The sequence below is a fragment of the Sinohyriopsis cumingii genome, chromosome 10 (genome assembly GCF_028554795.1).
Source record: "Sinohyriopsis cumingii isolate HCF-2022 chromosome 10, ASM2855479v2, whole genome shotgun sequence".
In the NCBI taxonomy this organism is placed as follows: Eukaryota; Metazoa; Mollusca; class Bivalvia; order Unionida; family Unionidae; genus Sinohyriopsis; species Sinohyriopsis cumingii.
Genome location: NC_142970.1, coordinates 24,927,583 through 24,946,576, shown reverse-complemented (window position 1 = coordinate 24,946,576; position 18,994 = coordinate 24,927,583). Strand labels below are relative to the sequence as shown.

General features: G+C 37.0%; 1 long non-coding RNA gene across 4 annotated transcripts; it reads right to left on the bottom strand.

Annotated features, from left to right (window-relative positions):
* Positions 1-404: 404 nt before the first annotated feature.
* LOC149789751 (uncharacterized) lies at positions 405-17,900 on the bottom strand. 4 transcript variants are annotated; one of them, XR_016423719.1, is made up of 5 exons: positions 17,493-17,900; positions 16,848-16,969; positions 13,344-13,458; positions 966-1,072; positions 405-513 (listed from the first exon to the last, which is right to left on the bottom strand). It is a non-coding gene; the product is annotated as an uncharacterized LOC149789751 (long non-coding RNA). The 4 variants fall into 4 exon arrangements; XR_016423716.1 differs by lacking the exons at positions 13,344-13,458; positions 16,848-16,969; positions 17,493-17,900 and adding exons at positions 1,269-1,426; positions 1,925-2,121; positions 3,409-6,641; XR_016423718.1 differs by lacking the exons at positions 405-513; positions 966-1,072 and adding an exon at positions 2,130-3,063.
* Positions 17,901-18,994: the final 1,094 nt, after the last annotated feature.

Genomic DNA, 18,994 nt, shown 5'->3' with positions numbered 1-18,994 from the left:
ACAACATATAAAACCTATATGCAAATCTGATGAAAGCTGCTTGTGTTTCTGAAACACATATTCCATACTGGTGGCAAGAATGTCCAAATCTACATTACAAAAATGAAAACATGACCATCCATCTAGGAGTTGCAAATGTATGAAATCCTCTTGTTGGGTAGTTTTACTAACAGGCTTTACAGCAGGGCCTTCCATTAGATTTAAATGTGGCAGGTAAGTTGATAAAGTAGGGTGGGGGGTTGGGGGGACCTACCCCAATGGGGATAATTCATTTTTTTTTTTAAAGTAGCATGGTGTAAAGTAAAAGTAGATGGGCTGATAAGGAATCCACTGAATTTAAAGACTAAAGGTTCAGACATTTGTTTTTAAGAGAAAAATGAAAGAAGGAAACAATACAACAGATATTTCAATATGACTTTAATGTTTATTTTCTAGATTTAATTAAGATTATGAATCAGAATCAGTCTCCAACTCCACTGTAAAGTTTATCTATTACTTCTTCTGCTCAGGCACCTGCAAATTAAAACAAAATTGTAATGCTTAAATAAAGTCATATCATCTCAGCACTAGTTACATATGCAGAAGTCATGTTAATCAGCATTATAAAAATGTATGAAATTTTCTTCACTGCACTTGTGCTTCCCTTACTATCGTTAAGCCATGATACAAGATAACTTTGCACTTACTTGTCATTTCTGGCAAGTGGATGGTGCAATCAATTTGCACAAAGATGAATTTATTTCATCCAAATATTTCATGTGAATAAAAATTCCAAATGGAGGCACTTGTCCGATCAGACAAGATATATGCATATTGTAGTTAGCTGGACTCTAGCTCTGATAGTCCTGGGCAATAGGATAAGCTGATTTTGTTATCAGTTTAGAAATGCATCCGCTTTGCAAATACTATGCTTTAAAAGACGAAACTGAATCCAATATTGATGAAATAAGAGTCATTTGGATTACCTTGTTTTTTATCATTCTGCGTTGGTTGGGTGCATATTTGAGGGTCTCTGATATGGTCTCTTCCATTCCATTTGCCTTTGCTTTGCCATTAGTTTTCAAGCAGGCTTCTGCAAGAGTAATACAATGTTTTAAAATAAGTTTCACAACAAAGGATGCATTGCATTTTTATAAATGCCAGCAATAATCAATGGAATATTTTTAAAACATGTACTTTGAAATGTGGTCTCAAGTTACTTTATCAATTCATTTAAAAATCTCTGGCAAGTCACATGAAAAACACAATTTAAATCAAGCCATACTTACTTATCAAAACCTGACATATCACAATCTCTTGAAATGCTTTTTTCCCTTTACGTCCCTTTGGTCTATACTCTGGCCAGTCTTTTTGTTTTAAGCTTTTTCATCATCCTGCAGACACTATCCCCAGTTGTAAACCTGCCAAGGGAGCTCAAGTAGCATATCTGAAAATAATAATAATAATATTATTATTTTTTGATTTTGATATTATTAAAAGTAATAGTATTTCATGATCGATGTGACAAAATATGCTTGTATATAGTTATTTTTTGCCATGGTTTTGCAAGCAAATTTAATTTCTCTAACTTGAAAAAAATTTGATAACATTAACTATGCAACACAATGTACTAATAGCAATTATAAACCAAATTAACCACCGTGAATCTATTAACTTCATAAATGACATTCACTCAAGGATTGAATTTAAAATAGCCACATAATATGTAATAGTGTATATGTAGTAAAATACCTGTTACATGTTCATCTCTAAACATGTTTTGGCCTACATCCGTAAGACAAAACAGCCGACCACTACATGTTCACCCCACCACCAAAAATAATTATACAGGCACTGCAGAACTTGCATAATGCATATTGAGGTTCACAACAGCAAATAAAGGTTATAACAGTTTTTTTAAATAGAAAATAAAGCCCCAATTTACCATCTTCTTGGAGAGTTTGGGATTCTGCTCCAACCTCTGGCAAAGGCCCTCTAGTTCCTCCACTGAATCACATGGCATTGCAAGAATTTCTTCTCTATATTCTGTGTCTGGGCCTTGTGTATGAACTTGGAGGGCCAGCTGCTCCAACAAATTCTCAATATTTGTGTCCAGTTTCATAAGTACATTGAACTGGAAATCTGTAACAGATTTGTGATGAAATTAGTTTTGAAAGATCAAGATCATTATTATAAACTCCTTAAAAAGATCTGTACAGTGAACATGGGTTTAACAATGAAATATATTTATGGAATGAAATACATGGTTTTTGTACAGTTTATATGAAAACTTTTCCCTATAATCCTTTATTTTTTTATTCCCTGGATATGTTGTTTCACTGCTGGTGTCTGTAAAGTCTGCATTCAATGTAGATGGTTTAGGCGTCTGACTTACACAAGACAATGGTATACATCAGAAAGAAAAATAAAAAAACCAATGGAATGATGAACAGTCGACACATCAATGAAAAACAATTCACTGTTTATTTGCACAAATAAGTCTTGAACAGTATGTTTTATGACCTATAATTTAATTAATTAACATCTCACAATGTTCTGAAATAACAGTATCTAAGCTACAAGAGCTTGTGCTTTCATGTCATAATCTTCCATTTTGCAAACAAATTTTGATGTTGAATCAATGTATATGACCTTAGCATTGAACACTAACATTCAAAATGTCTACAAGATGACAAGACTATTATCAACTGAAGTGACAACAAACCAATGAGTTTTACGTGCACTGAACATAAGCATTTTTAAATGCTACAAAATGTGTTTTTAGTGTATGGCCACAAATTACCCAACATTTTGTCAAACATAAAACAGTTCTACTACCTTAGATGAGAATGAAATTCATAAATACAGTGTATAATTGACCTACTCGTATTTAGAGAGCTGTAAATGAAATAAGAGATTATATAAAAGTCAACACCTGTAGTATTTGTTTCATTATTCTATAATGTACATTTTTTTTCCATCCTCAATACTTGCTACTTGCAGAGGAACTGGCAGAGAGAAATCTTTATATTCTCCACTCCAGAGTGGATGGGGATGGTGATGGTGTTGTCCTTCTGGATGCAGCTAAGAGTATAAAGATTATCACTACTCCTTAATTGCAGTAAAAAAGAAACAAAGAAATCAGACTGGATTTTTTGGCATGTAAACAAAATGCATACTGGTTGCAATGACCACTGTATATAAAACAGTGATACAATATATCACAAAATGCATTCTTTTTTAACAAAACATCTAATCTCATATATACAGCATCATGAGTAAGTAAGTACTCTTAAACACATCTTATTAAACAGCCAGAAAAATGATGAAATTTATACATACTTTTGATAAAGAATTTCCAATTGTGGCATGGTATAAAAGCAATTGATAAAAAATAAAAAGAGACCAGATAAACTAAATAGAACATACCAGCAGGATAAGAGGAAATCTTGGAGTCTGCAAAATACTCTCCATTTCAGGAGGTTTTGGATGAGATGGCTGACCAGAAAGGTTTCCACTTGAGATTTTCATCTTTAAATAATCATCCTAGAGTGCACCAAAGTCATGTGAACTTGATCCAATTCCAACATTACTGCTGCTTGAGTGCTTAGATCCAGTATTGCCTTCACTAACTGATGTTATTAATACCTCTCTCTCATCAGCATAATTTCCATCATTTTTCAAAACTCCCATTGTAAAACCTCTGCTGAAGAAACTAACACTACACCATAAGGATTTAAAGAACTACTGCCCGGTTTCTAATCTCCAATTCATATAAAAAATCTTACAAAAGGTTGTTCAATCCCAGCTTGCATCTTGTCTGAATTCAAACAGTCTTTTTAGCAATGTACAATCTGCATATCGCCCTTGCCACAGGACACAAATTGTGTCTGCAAATAGATTACACTCCAGCCCAGTTGATCTATGTTGTGGTGTTGCACAGGGGTCTGTTCTTGGACCTGTTCTCTACACTCTATACACTCAGCTGCTCTCAAGTGTCATAGATCATCATCCAGTGTCTCACCAATTGTACACTGATGACACCCAAATATACAAATCTAGCCACCCAACTGAAGTTGATGCTACCATCCAAGGTGTAGAGATGTGCATTTCTGATGTGAAATCATGGATGACTTGTAACAAGCTGCAGATGAATGATGATAAAACTGAGGCCATTCTGATTACAACACAAAGACTTTCTCATTCACATCCTTTACCTCACACAATAAATATCAGCAACACCAACATTAAATTCACACAATCAGTACAAAACCTAGGTGTTACTCTGGACAGTACTCTCGCATTGCACCAACATGTCATGAACATATGCAAGGCTGCATATCTTGAGCTGAGACGCATCAGCTCCATTCTCAGATATCTTTCAGTTGATGCCACTAAAACACTTGTGTGTTCATTACTACTTTCAAGACTGGACTATGGTAACTCAATTCTGTCTGGTTCATCTTAATATCTACTGCAGAGACTTCAAAAAGTTCAAAACATAGCTGCTTGGATCATACTTAGAGTACCACAATCAGTGCACACCTCCCCGCTGCTCTGTACCCAACACTGGCTATCCATTCGATCCAGAATCAAACACAACATTAGTTCTCTGTGCTACGTTTCATTGACAGACTCTAGTCCAACATACCTATCCGACCTCACCTATGTGTACACACAAGCAGGATACTTACACTCCTCTTCCGACAATCATATACTCATTATTCTCACTATGAAAACAAAGTCACATGGACAGCATTCTTTTGCATACCAGGGCCCAGCAACATGGAATGAATTGCCCACTGAACTTAGACACAAAGACGCAGTGATCCCATTCAAGAGTGCTCTCAAAACTACTTATTCTGACTACAAAAACAAACTTAATGACTTAATAATGTTAACTACCTTAAATATTCTCAGCATGTTTTTTATGTTTTCTAATTTCATGGTGTTTGTTTTTGTAATCATATCATTGTGTATGTTTTTATGTTGTCTAATGTTGCAAAGCGCTTAGAGCTTCTAAAGATTAGGCGCTATACAAAGTCCTCATTATTATTATTATTATATTTAGCTTGGATGAATATTTTTTAAATCAGTGGCCATAACTAAAAAATGGGATTTTGTTTTATGATCATAAAAGTATGTTGGACACCATCCATGATGTACAATGCTGTCTGACATTTCTATGCACCTAAGGTTTCCATCTCAAATATTAAAGCAAAATGCATACCGAATTTGACAGATTGACGAAAATAAAAAAAAGCAATGCTTACCATTTGAAAAGAGGCAATTGTCACTAGAATATTCTATTCAAAATGATATTAATTTTGGACACAGGGGATACCACCCCCATGTTTTCCTGACTCGTGATATGTCGACCTATTCTGTGCACAGCTTTAAAAGATGTAATGTTTATCCATCGAGCTATAGAAATGAAATACATTTACTGTAGACTGTTTCTGTCAGCAGTTAAGTTGAGTAATTAGGTCAGGTTTATAGCTAGTTTACAAAATTCAATGTAGAATGCCAATAAATGACAAGATATATTTTTGCAAACTAAAGTGATCTTGAAAAAAGATTAGTAAAGTTTAACATTTTATAAAAAATAAGCTATTATGTGGAAAAGAAACAACAATGAAATAGGATGCAATGTGTTTACGTCTAGTTTTGGAAGGTACCGTCTCTAAGGTACCGTCATAATTGTACCGTAGTTTAATGGGTGGAAAGGCCATTGAAAGGTAAGGGCAGTGCGGAGACCATCGAGTATGTTCCAGAATAGCTGAATCTTTGTAGATACATAGATCCATTCGTAACTTCAGTCCGCAAGCGAAACACTGTACTTCGTATCCCAATCCTGACTCAGGTCCGAAGTAGACAAATCCTGTTCTAGATAAAACATACGAAGAAGGTAATCCTTCCCTATCCGTAGGCCATTTTTGAAACGTGTCCAATCGACGGGCACAATCACAATAGTCAGGTAAGAAGACTGGAAAATGGTAGGGTTTGAACTTGGAGTTCTCACTGGATTTCTCACTCGATTCTTGCTGTGGCGAAGTCATCCTTCTGGTGGGTGGCTATCCTCTTACAACCAATGTTTTATACCGATATGTCCATACGGCAAAGTAAAGTGGGTGGGAAGCCGCACTCGCTTCTGCTACACGATTTGATAGACTTTTTCCAAGGGTCGACTGACGATGTGGTGTGTGGGTAAACGTACAATCTTGTTGGGTTGATAGGTGGTCACTTTCTCTAGACTGCAAGGCTTCTTTCAATACGCCAAAGTTGACCACTCGACTGGTATGATAATTCAGAGTAAGTCCTTTCACTTTACACTTCGTGTGCACTTCTCCTTGTTTGTCCCAGTATTCGTAGCCGTAATTTTTGGGACCGCCACTGACGAAACCTAGAATCTTGTCATCGGGGTGCTCGTCTGTCCAGGCTCCTAAACGGTCTCCTTCGATGTCAGGGTGCTGTTGACTCGGGTGATCGATATAAATGCAACTGTCCATGTCAAAGTACAAGACACGTTCCCCTAACAGTTCTAAAGCTTCGTACAATTTTAAGCGAGCATGAGCTGTCATGTAAGCTGCAATGATGACATTTCCAAAGGGGTCATCTTCTACAAAGTTCAGATCTTCTTCGTAATTCACCAAGATCAAATCCTCACGAACGACGTCCACGTGTTTCATGAATTTGGCTTTGTCGTGAATAATCTGAAAGTAGCGGGAAGGTTCGGTCAAATACTCCGTCTTGGGTAAACACGGTCATTGTGCCATTTTACCCCACAAGCAATTTAACATCACTTTGGCAAACGATCGCCTGCCTTCGTTTTTCTCAATGTGATCTAAAGTAATGCCTTCTTGTGCCCAGAATTTCTCTCTGAATGTCTTTTGGTCTTCGGGAGTGTGACACCAGGACAGATAGCCACTGGCTTCTTGCTCAGTTTCAAAAAGGCATCCACGTAGTCTGCGAAAATGCCTTTCTGTGTGGGGTCACCCTTGTGGAATTATTGTGTCTTGGGAAAGTGGCAAATTTCGTACACTTCTAACAGTTGGCATCCCATGTCCAGAGCTTTGAACAATTCTACGCTGACCCATGTCCCCGTCAAGTCCCGTTCTTCCTGGGCGTGATGATAAGGTTGATCTTGGTTGCACGTTTCAGCACAAGTACGGCACAAAGGAAACATAAGTTTGCCTTGGCAATGGCGAGGTAAGACGGGATGGTATAGGTTCGTGGGAGGCAAAACTTTGCACTTGATCAAGCCTTCGTATTGTCGAATGTTTTTTAGGTCGATGTGTTCGGTGAACAATTGTGGATGCCCTGCAGGAAAGCAACAATATTTGCACACGTAGGGATACAGTGAACACACGTCCAAGTATTTGATTTCTTCTCCTTTCTCTTCGTCAGCTTGGTACAGCAAACAGGTGGAATTGGTCCTTCCTCCGTACAAAATATCACTTGGGTTCAGGGGGTCCATGAACTGGTAACCTTCCATGAGGCGTTTAAACTCGGGATCGGTGTTCAAACGGTGATTGTATTTGTGTTCCCACATTTCCACCACTTGGTATCCTTCCTGTTCTAACTTTAGGCGTCGCTGACAAATGGCCTGGTACAAGTCTTCCATGGTTCGTTGTAAGAACTGATTTTTAGTGCCGCGGTCAGGGTAACAGACGGGACATCCGTGAAATAAGCAACCGTTAAACTCGTACATGATCTTGGGGTTTTCTAAGTTCCAGCCATCGACCGAATGCATTCCGATGATCTTTTCGCCCTGTCCGTTGCGGGCATGCTGAATCCATTTGTCTTCCTTGTCGCACAAGTAATGCAACCAGCATGGGGCTCTGACCGAGTATTGACGTTTGACATAGTTGGTCGTTTGAGGACTGATGACAGCCACAGTGTTTTCAAGCATGAATCGTTGTCGGTAGACTAAGGAACACGCTTTGGCAATGGTGCAAGCCTCTTTTAAATGATCAACCCCTCCGTGTTCCATGAACAGTTCTCGAAATTTTCCACAGCATCGCCGTAAAATGTCCACGTCGGAACGACGATACTTTAGCATTTCTTCCTGAAAGTCGAATGGGTCGGAGGCGTGAGCCTGGTACCAAGCGTAGAAAGTTTCTCGTTCGGTACGCATGTTGTCAGGGTCGTAATAGTGAGCCTCAGGCAAATGGGGAAGAACGGCGTGTTGATTGGCTTCTGTATTGAAAAAGTGTGGAAAGTACCCTTTAGCCATTTCTGTCATTCCAAACATTTTAGGCATTCGACTCAAAGGCATGGCTAAGTAGCTCATCGAATCTTTAAACTGCACTTGTCCCACTTGCATGAAAATGATTTTGGCTCCGTTCAAAGTGATTTTAGGACACTCGATGCCACGTTCCGTATAGCATCTCAAAAGAAACTGTCCATCGTATCCGGAGAAATTGTGAGCCATCACCGTGGCATGGTGATGACATTCTCCATAATAATGTTCGATGTCCTCTTGGCTCCACGTCTTGTCGATGGGGTCTAAGACCCATTGTGTGAAATCGGCTAGTGTGTTCGGTCCTTGAAAGATTTTTTCACGCCCTCCAGGAATCTTACTGCAGTGAGGGCAATAACTCAAGATAGGTTCTTGAATCACTTCTCGCACGCTCGATGAGCCACGCAGAAATTAGGAATGTGAATACCGGTCTCTTGCATGCATTCGAAATCGAAAAAGATGAAATTGCCTTTCTTCTTCTTGTGACCATCCTCTTTCTCTGGTTGGGATTGGTATTTTTGCATGTAGCATTGGTGTTCCAAGTCCACGATGCAGTGACAAATGTGACATTTTTTCTTTCCTGAACATACGTGTGCCTTGGTACTGTTGATACATAGACCTTGTCCACACATTGGGCACAATCTCAGGAGTTGACAAGCACATTTCTTCTGTGAACCTTGCATCTTCAGATGTTGTTGGTAACAGGCAGGGCTGACAAATGTGCGCAGACAAGCAGGACAATGCACTGGTTCTTGCCCTTCGCTCAGACAGGGTTGAGAGGCCAAACATCCTGAGCATTTCGATCCACAATGTTTGTGTTGCTCTCGATTATTATAACCATCATAAGTCACATTTCTCACAGTAATGTTTGTATCCCAGGAATCCAGTGATAGTGGTAATGGTATCGAAATGGTCATCGTGATGATAGAGGTGAATGTATTTTCCATCCTTAAAGTCTTTCCCTCGAAACAACAGAGACCCGCGCACTTCTTGAGGGTGCACTTTCAAGGTGTATCGTGGAGCTAAGGCATCTTGCAATTTTTGCATCTCAGGAATGCCACAGGATGTGTCTTTGGACAGGCATGCTTGTTGTAACAGAAGTTCTGCTTCATTTCGTTGTTTGGCTCAGTTCGATTTTCGAATGTTCTCCCAGGCTTTTTTCCATTCTACCGTGTCGTTCTTGTCGGCATAGGTTCATCCCACCACGATGGCTCGGGCTAAACACATGTGGTCTTGAAAATTGTTAATTTGGACAAGACTTGTTTTGGTAATGCGAAGGTTGTTGACCAATAAGGTCTTTCTGCATTGTCCGGTCCCTTGAGGAGGAGAGACGTGGGTCATGTCCAGTGTGGCTTTTCCATCGGTGATGTCAAACTGGTCATTAGATTGTTGCACGTGTTGAATCTTGTCCATGACTTTGGAAGTGGTCAATTCTGCAGGGCTGCTAAACTCGATCCAAACAGGGGATTTCAAGCCGTCATGTTGTATGGAAAGTCTCAAGTGATCATCTTCTTTGGGTTGACATTGTCGCTTGAGTGTGGTGAGCAAAGAATCCCACATGTCGGTGATGAACCCTTCTGCTTTCTCTAACAGTACTTCAGACTTGAAATCTTTAAACTTCACTGTGTATTTGTAAGCCGTAGTTCTAAATTTTCTAGAGGAACGCTTTTCCGTCTCTCGAATGTCATAGTACTTTTCAGGGTTGACTAAGGGTGGTAAACTTTGTTTAGAGGGTTTGGATTCTGGTTCACTCATGTCCTCTTCAAAATCACTGGCATGAATCTGTGCCAAGACTTCAGCCCTGGTACGAGGCGATAGATCACGTTTCTGCCTCTTACTTTCTTCTTCTTTCTTCTCAAATGAATTGGATCATTTCATCTCGATAGCAAAAAGTCAAATGACTAAAGTTTAAACACCATGGACTAATTTATAGTCATAGCAGACCAGCGTATATAAAGGGTATGTGTCTTGTCCTTTCACTATTCATTTCACTCTCAAACTGAGCACAACGATGGAAGAGACTACCAAGATCGAACGTTTCATCAGAGCTTTGCGAGGGGTCATTAGAAAATTCTCTTCAGACCAGCCGACGGACTACTCTCCTTCCTTTCAAGATAAAAGTCAAGATACTTGCTATATCTGTCAGAAGAAAGGGCATTGGTCTTCAGAGTGTCCAGACCGTCAAAAAAGAAAAAAAAGGGGTTAGAAGAGACAAAAGTCAAGATACCTGTTATTATTGTCAAGAAAAAGGACATTGGTCACCAGACTGCCCAAAAAAGAAACAAGAGGAGTCAGAAGAAGAGAGGGATTCTTCAGAGGAAGAGGAAGAAGAAGAGGAAGAAAACAGACAGGTGAAGAAAAAGAAACAGGAGAAGAAAAGAAGGGAAGAAAGTGAGGAGGAAGAGGAGGAAAAGACTATGACGGTGAAGAAATTAAAAAAACAGAGAGTGAACAATGAGACAGAATAAGTCTATGAACTTTTTAAAGTGCTCTGTTGTGAATTGTGAATTGTAAATATTTATAAAAGAATAAATTAATTATAAAAGGTAAGTGTCTGGGTTTTGATTTTAAAATAAGAACCTACACTCACGCACTCATACGCAGACAGGTACTATTGGGTAAAATGGTTTTTTTTAGTTATTGGCAATTGAAAGTCTATCTCTTTTCGAGAGACGTGGATGGCCCTGAAAAGGGCCTTTTTTGGTGTAAGGGGTGAGTTTAAACAATCAACTTTAACTGTCTTAAGCCTTTGCCATGGCCAAGGCCTACTTCTGGACTGCGTACTGTTGATGATGATTTCGTTGAAATCACTAAGGGTGGTGCAGTAGGCGTAGTCAATGGGTTGGAGTGTTTAGCTTGGGAAGGTCGTATTCTCTTCGGCCGTAATAAATAAGTCTGATACATTTGTTTCAGACTTCTTAACTCCGCTAAAATGTCTAACAGTACCGTGACCGTTTGATTTTGACACCCTTGTTTCTTTGCTGCTGCTTCTTCTTGTTGTTGTTTTTTTCTTACCTCTTCTTCTTGCTGCTGTTGCTGTAGGAGAAAAGCTTGTTCCGCTTCCTTTTGGTGTTGTATAAATTTCTCCAATTCTTCTTTCTGTCTCTGTCTAAAATTTTCCATGTACGGTAATGAAGGAGAAGGTGACGAAGGTTCAGGAACAAATTCTTGCAAGGTAAAAAAATCCACAAAATCCCAATTCACCTCTTCTGAAAGTAAGTCTGGGTTCCTTTGGGTAGTCTCCACCATCAGTGCACCCCAACTGATCGTTTTCTGAGTTTCCGTCATGTTGAAAAACTGTCGCTTAGATTGACTGCGCACAGGCGCTAGCGAATCTATATAGACTATGTGACGTCACAGACTGCTCTCTTCGGATTGGACGTGGGCTGACTGAATTTTGTAACGCGTGTTTGGATTGGTCAGCAAACTCAATCCGTTTCAATCCTTCCTCTCCCTATAAATAAGTACAGTTCACTGCATTCCTTCACCTGTTACTCAGCACCCCAACATGTGGACCGACGTACAATCTTCAACGCTTGTGTCTTCAATGATGTTCCGGACTGACATATCAATGTATGTCCGATCCAACTGGACAGTTATCCACAGGACAGACACCAGCCTGTGGATGCGAAGAATCTTATGTGGAGCATCAAGGATGCCTCAAAAGAGTCTTAATCTATGGTCCTGCAGTCAGGCGCAGCCTAAGGTCAAGAAGAAGATGTCACAGATGCCCTTTATGTTAAGGGTATATTAACATAAAACCAAAGGCCCTTTTCAGGGCCATTCCTATCTCTCGAAAAGATCTTGACTTTCAATTGCCTACCCCTTTTTTTATTTTTTTGTTTAAAAAAATAATAAAAAAATAGAGACCCCTCCCTGTTTCAATTTTCGCCTGTTCCATTTTCATAGACCCATCAGGTCGGGACCTTATTAAAATAGGGTCCCGACCCTGTTCCATTTCCCCTAGTCCCAAGACAGTCCCACGATTTATTCCCCATGTTCAATTTCCCTTGTCCCTAGAGTGAATAGTTTTTTTCTTTCTCCCATGTTAAATTCCCCTTGTCCCTAGAATGGATATTTTTTTTTCTCCCATGTTAAATTACATAGTCCCCAGAGTGGATATACCCTTTTTAACATGGAAGTTCCCTAGTCCCTAGACCGTCCCTATTCACTACTACCATTGTCATTACCAGCCTGAAACCCAATTTAATGCCATTTGTATAAATTCATTTCAAATAAATATTATGATATAGTTGAAGTGTAAAGTCAAGCAAGTATTCTGTTTGCAGATTTTACATTTTAGATATTATAGTAAAGTCATATTTTCTCTTGTTTAGTAAACTTTATTGCAACTGGTTCCAAAATAGTAAATCTTATTTAATGTTCATTCACCAGAATAGGTATTAATACAATCCCGAATTAACTGTATGGTACTAAAATATACCCTGATCTTGTGTGAGATTGTAATATACAGAACTATACCTCAAGACAACAATAATATATTGAATTTATATTGTATCAAGACTGTCATGGTTATGAACTCCAACTTTATTCAGGTTTTTTCATAATAAATGATCATCTTGTGCTATGGTTGAAAAGAAATCAAAGTTCAGTTTAACTCCATTCTCTCCACATTTGTCAGTTGTTAAGAGGCATACTCATCCTCAGTGTTATAGTAAAATGTAATCTTATTTGGATCAATCTTGGTGGTGTAATATATTAATGGAGAAAGAATATTATCATCCAGATTAAAATATGTTTTATTCAGACTCTACTAAAATTTTTAGTTGGATATGGGTTACGACGCCTGATGTGTACGAACAAAGCAATGTGTACCATGACCTTTTTAATTTAACATTTTAAACTCCTGCAGAAGAAAGAGATTTTTTAGATCCATTAAACTGTATTAACAAAAACATTTCTTCAGTATGATTTTCATTTACTTAGTATTGACAAAACTCATATTTTAAAGTTGTTGTTTTTTTGTGTTTGGTTTGGCCTTTTATGGTAAACCAACACAAGTAAGTTATTTAGTGCCAAGGCACTTTAAGTATAGTGCCTTGCCCAAGGACACACCATGGTAGCTAACCCAGGTTGGTCTGATGGTAGAATTTGAACCTACCTTATTTCACAGGTCCAGAAAGCTAACCACTGAGCCACTACAGCTCCCCATCTTATAGTGGAATGCTGGTATACTTTATGATCAAGAAGGATGGGTTGGGGTATACATGTTGCATCTGAAAAAAGTGATGGAATTTTTGTTTACATAATATTTTAGTCATACAATATGAATCATTTTCTATAGATTTAAGATGTATCAGATCAAGTTAAGAAAAATCATATATTCTGTTTCCTGGAAATGTACTAAAATTCACTGTTATTGTTTGATTTTTTGGTAGTAAGCTTACTTGGTATATTTTTTCTTTTTAACTTGAATACCTAATTTGTTAACATCCTATTCTAAATCTTCATAGTTCTGTCTATTAAGTGACAACTGTTGATACATGTAGGGAAGTTTTTGTTTATATCTTTTGATTTTTGTGATTCTGGAAGTTGCAGTATTTGTTGTTGTATTATTAACCATTTCAGTAATTTAATGAATGCAGAGTATACTGCTCTATAAATGAAATTTAAGGGAAAATAATGTAAAAGTATGTTTCACTGCAAATATAAATTGTTTAAAATAATATATAATTTATCATATGACTATTCAATTGTGGTAACTAGTATTCCATCCAATATCTATATATTAAAATATGTCTTTTCATACAGCTGGTGATCATTTAGATACAAGTCCAATTGAACATAATCAAATTATCAATGCAGGTATTTTTATTAGTAGTAGTATTGCAAGTATAAGTGTTAGTATTAAGATTTCATATACAGGTATGATAAGTGTATCATAATGTTTAAATGATGCTCCTTGTTACAACATAAAATATGTTCATTGAAACAAATGGTTCACTGGTAAATTGGCAGCAAAGGTCTTCACTGAATTATGTTGCATAAACTATTTTACAATAAAACATATATGATGCATCTCAATTATGATGAATGTGAGGAGGAGGATTAATAATAATGCAATTTAAGTTATCTTCATAACATAAGTTCTAGCAGATGTGTAATTTTTATGTGGTTCATCATCAGTTTGAAACTGGTCTATGATTTCTGGATCTGGACATATCTGGTCCCCTGCTGTTGTGCTGCTATGGTCTTTACAGTTCATTAGGATATCAGTTACACTTGGTTTACATTTAGAACCCCATGGGATGGAATGCCCAGTTTGAAACTGAGAGAATGGTTAATTATCCATAATATAACTCCTGCAGTTATTATTAGGTTTGATATCAAGGTCTTTCTTTAAAAGCTTTTCAACTCAGGTTCTGTTCTACCATACAGATAAATAAAGTCAAATTCAAGGCTTTCAGATCTGTCCAGTTTGTTTCATGTGTTGCGGCAGACAGACTGTATATTGCCACTGTACCATATAAATATCAGTGCTTAGTCTGCTCTCAGTTGCTGTGGTTTGATTTGTTACAAGTGTCATCACATGTGACTAATTATTGACCAATGTAACGAAACTTGTATAATTAGAAGGCTGTATTTAAAAACTCTAAAGATCTTAAATGTGTGCTAGAGGGTAGGGTTAGCAGTTATACTCCCAATTATGTTTGTGATGAGCAAAAGCAGCTGCACAAATTTGAGCTTTTAGTTTGGTTCTGGTAGGGTCAAAGGATGCAGGTACATTTTACATTCATTTCTTGCTAGAAATAGCTATTTTCAATATTTTTCTGTGACAAGGCAACTAAAAGAATCAGTATGTGCCTTATGCATGAATAAAGTTCACTAGTACTATAACAAATTAGCATACTTTTCATCACCCCTCTACCATCAAGATTTTTTTATATTTACCTCTGTAGCAGACACAAATAAAAGTCGGCAGCTCATTTGCAGACTAAGTTACGCATATGATCTCCAATGCTCATCTAACTGTGACAGGCAGTCACCAACAAGCCAACCTATTTCCATGCCTAACTCAAAGCAAATCTGAACCACATTATAGATTTAGCTTATGTGTAAATTTATAAATGCTAGGCTTGTGATAATTAGGTTCATGCCTTCTACCTTAAAAATTAGAGGGATGTCAAAATACGAAACTATCCAGTGAGACCTATGATGTTAATTTTAATCCCTATGGGATTTGTGACATAAAAAACCCAAATGCTTTATGTATTAAAAGGTAACTAATGGGGGCAGGATCTGCAGTGAATCAATGGTTAGTATGCTAGACTCCTGATAAAAATGTTTGTGTTAAAATCATGTTATCAAGTCAACCAGGTTACCTACTGCAATGTACCCTTGCCTTACTCCAATTCCCTCAGTACTCAGTAAACAACTAGTGTTGCTGTACATAACAAAACCAGTCCATATTGATTTTACATATTTTACTAAATCCTGACAAAAATAATTCTCTAAATAAAGAATGATTAATATGTGATGGTCTCGCATGTAATCAAACTCTTCCAAGCTTTTAATGATATGAACCGATTTATCAATGTTTATCAAATTTGCATGAAAAACTATTTCTTATTTGTCATCAAATATGTTCAATGTTTTGATCATATAAGCATTTCTGCTACATTAGATCAAAATAATCTTTTTGTCAGAAATAGAGCCCTTATAGTATTTGCAAGGTCAACCAATCAGATGCAGAATTTGAGTTTAATATGAATGAATATTTTTTTTACAAAATTGCTCTTTTGCTATATCTTGATGAGATAAATCTATTCACCAAGTCTGATAAAATTAATGAGAAATAGTTTTAAGAGCAGTAGCAAGAATGGCTAGTGAGATGTAGAACCACCACATTATATGCATAGATTTTGCTTATAGCCTCAGACATACAAGCAAATAATTAAACAAGTCAGATCTAAATTGGATCATAAACACTGTTGTGCAAATCATAAGAAACTCTGCCAATCAGATGCAAGGTCACTTCACTACCATACCTTTATCACACTCATAATAAGCATCATTGTGAAACTTGACTATATAAGCCCAATGGCCAAGCATGATCAAACTTGAATCAGCAGTAGTGGTTATAACCTCATGTATTTGTATGCATCTTCACTTCTTCAATCTAGATCTCATTTATATAAGCATGTATTCTAAGTTTAGTAAAAACTGCACTACATGTATAAATATTGCATGCGGTGGTAACATACTCAGATGAAAGATCACCTTATTATTATTAATGGTTAACACTCATCAAACTTCAAGGACAACTTAATGATTTTAGCCTATATTGTGGAAGTATGGCTTTTAGGCTGGTTAAAAAACTCAACTAATCTTATACATGATCACATGTATATACTTGGATTTTGCTCATTATTAGATTTATCCAAGATGTTGATTTAAGCCCAAAACCAAGTTTTATATAAACAAATTGATCAGAACTATGGACTCCAAAGTAGCTAATTTCTTACTGTTGAAAGACAGAAGGGGATGTGAAATAAATAACACACTCTGGACCATTACATAGACCCACTTAGCCTTTTGACCAGTTGAGATAAAATATCAACAATAATGTTAAATAAGATTGATAAATTATGTTTTCTCACATTACCTCTAGCCCTTTTCAACATGGATGGTATTTTTCTTCCACATATGTCAGCTCTTAATTAGTGGCCCTTTCCCATCATGAATGTTGTAGGTGAAACTCTCAGAATTAGGCTTTTTAATTTATATCTGTAGAAGAAAAAAAAACTATTGGTCTGCATATATCAATGTCACCATTTCTGTATTAGATTAAAATACCATATGTGTGTGTGTGTGTGTGTGTGTGTGTGTGTGTGTGTGTTAATTTTAGAATTTAAGCAAACTTGTCTCCATGTGTTTATTTTAAAACTGATGATGATAACACATAACAGGTTCAATGGATAAAATGTTATTTCTTACTTCTTACAACTGCTCATTATATCTGAATTTACATTCAATGTTTGTTTTAATTAACTTATTTGGGATAATGGGCAAATTATTTATTTTGTAGTTTATCATTATATCATTTACCAGTCTTTTATCATTCAAATATGTAAAATATAGTACCATTATACTGACTTCATATTCTATATGATATCCCAGCAATACATATTAAGCAGATAAGTGCAAATAAAAATGTTCAGAATGTAAAATTTACTCCAAGCTCAAAGAAGATCAGCAAAAGATAATATCCAACAAATTACCAAACAAAAAGCGAAGTTAACGCAGTTACCTTTATTATGATGTCTCCAACACCAACGGTACTGTACAGCTACGTCTTCTGAGTTTTACCGTCATCTTGTCTTTCAAACCAGAATTAATTTCTTGAGCTCTTACAAAATGAAGAAACTTTTAAATACTATAATTTAAGCAGCTTCTTTACATGCCATCAGATAAATTATGGCACAGTGTTATGTCTGTCAGCAAAACGCAACTTCACATTTGGACGGCGCGCTGTGTGAGCATCGCCGACACAGCAACTGACATGAATTCTCTATTAGCAGACAATGATTCGGAATAAATCCTTCGCAAATCTAACATTCTCGATTTTTCATAGTTCCACTTTTCATTGTTACATCTGTTTGATTGTACAATTGCTAATGATGTTCAATGAATCAACTTCAATTCATCTGCTGTCTGAAATCCCGGTTCAGTTGGTATTTTCTTCCGCGCATGATGCCGTGTAAATAAAAGATACGGTCGATATTCAAAGTGGTTTAGGTTAATTTATTATTTTTCTTTATTAAGGTCATTTGCAGAAAGTGTTTCGCTAGGGTGAGAAAAAAAAAATATAACAAAAAGAAAACTTTCTTTTCCAACGCTAATACTGTATATATTTCAATTTGTGATTGATGCTATAAATAAAAAAAAATAATAATAAAGCATTTTAGCCCGTGGCTTCGGCACGGCACTCGTTTTTGTGGGTTTTTTAAAATGTTGTTAGTGTTGTTTTGGGGTTGTTTTTTGTGTGTGTACTACACTAAAAAACATACCAGGTATTAGGCCTAACGTAGGAAAAGAAATTATCCTCTATTTATTACTATTCTTACTGTCAAATGACGCAAAAGTGATCAAATTGCTATTAAGATTTTGTTTTGTATAACACTTACCGCTCGTTTTCCTCGAGATAAAGTAGCCACTTCAAAATGATTATAAAATCTGTGACAGATGAAAAACGTGGTTTAAATAATTCGTAATCGCCTGCCTTAAAATACTGTAGGAATTTGCTAATGTATTTCATGGCCCTCGTTTGAATAGATACCAACGATCATGTATATCGACCAAAATTTGTATATTCCTGCCCACAATCATGTATTTTGTATTAAACCGTATATTACACGAGCGCTCTGTGGCAAACTCGGGGGGGGGGGGGTCTCTATTATACCCAGAGGCGTAACTATGATATTTTGCGCCCGGGGACGAACTATAAAATTGGCGCCCCAGCCCCCTCCCCGTTTAATCACATTTTTGAATATTACCCTTGTTTACTTATTATAATGTAACGTTGTAAGCCTCATTTTGGCGCCCCTGTACCTTGGCGCCCGGGGACATATGTACTCCCCTTCCCCCCCCCCCCCCCCCAGCTACGCCTCTGATTATACCTGCTGTATCAGTTGAGAAATATATTGAACAGATCAGGCCCCAATACTCTCGCTCTGAAAAACATTAAAATAATTATATGCAGAATATCGGTAGGTCTCCCTCTTGCCGAAAATGTCAGCACCATATATATTT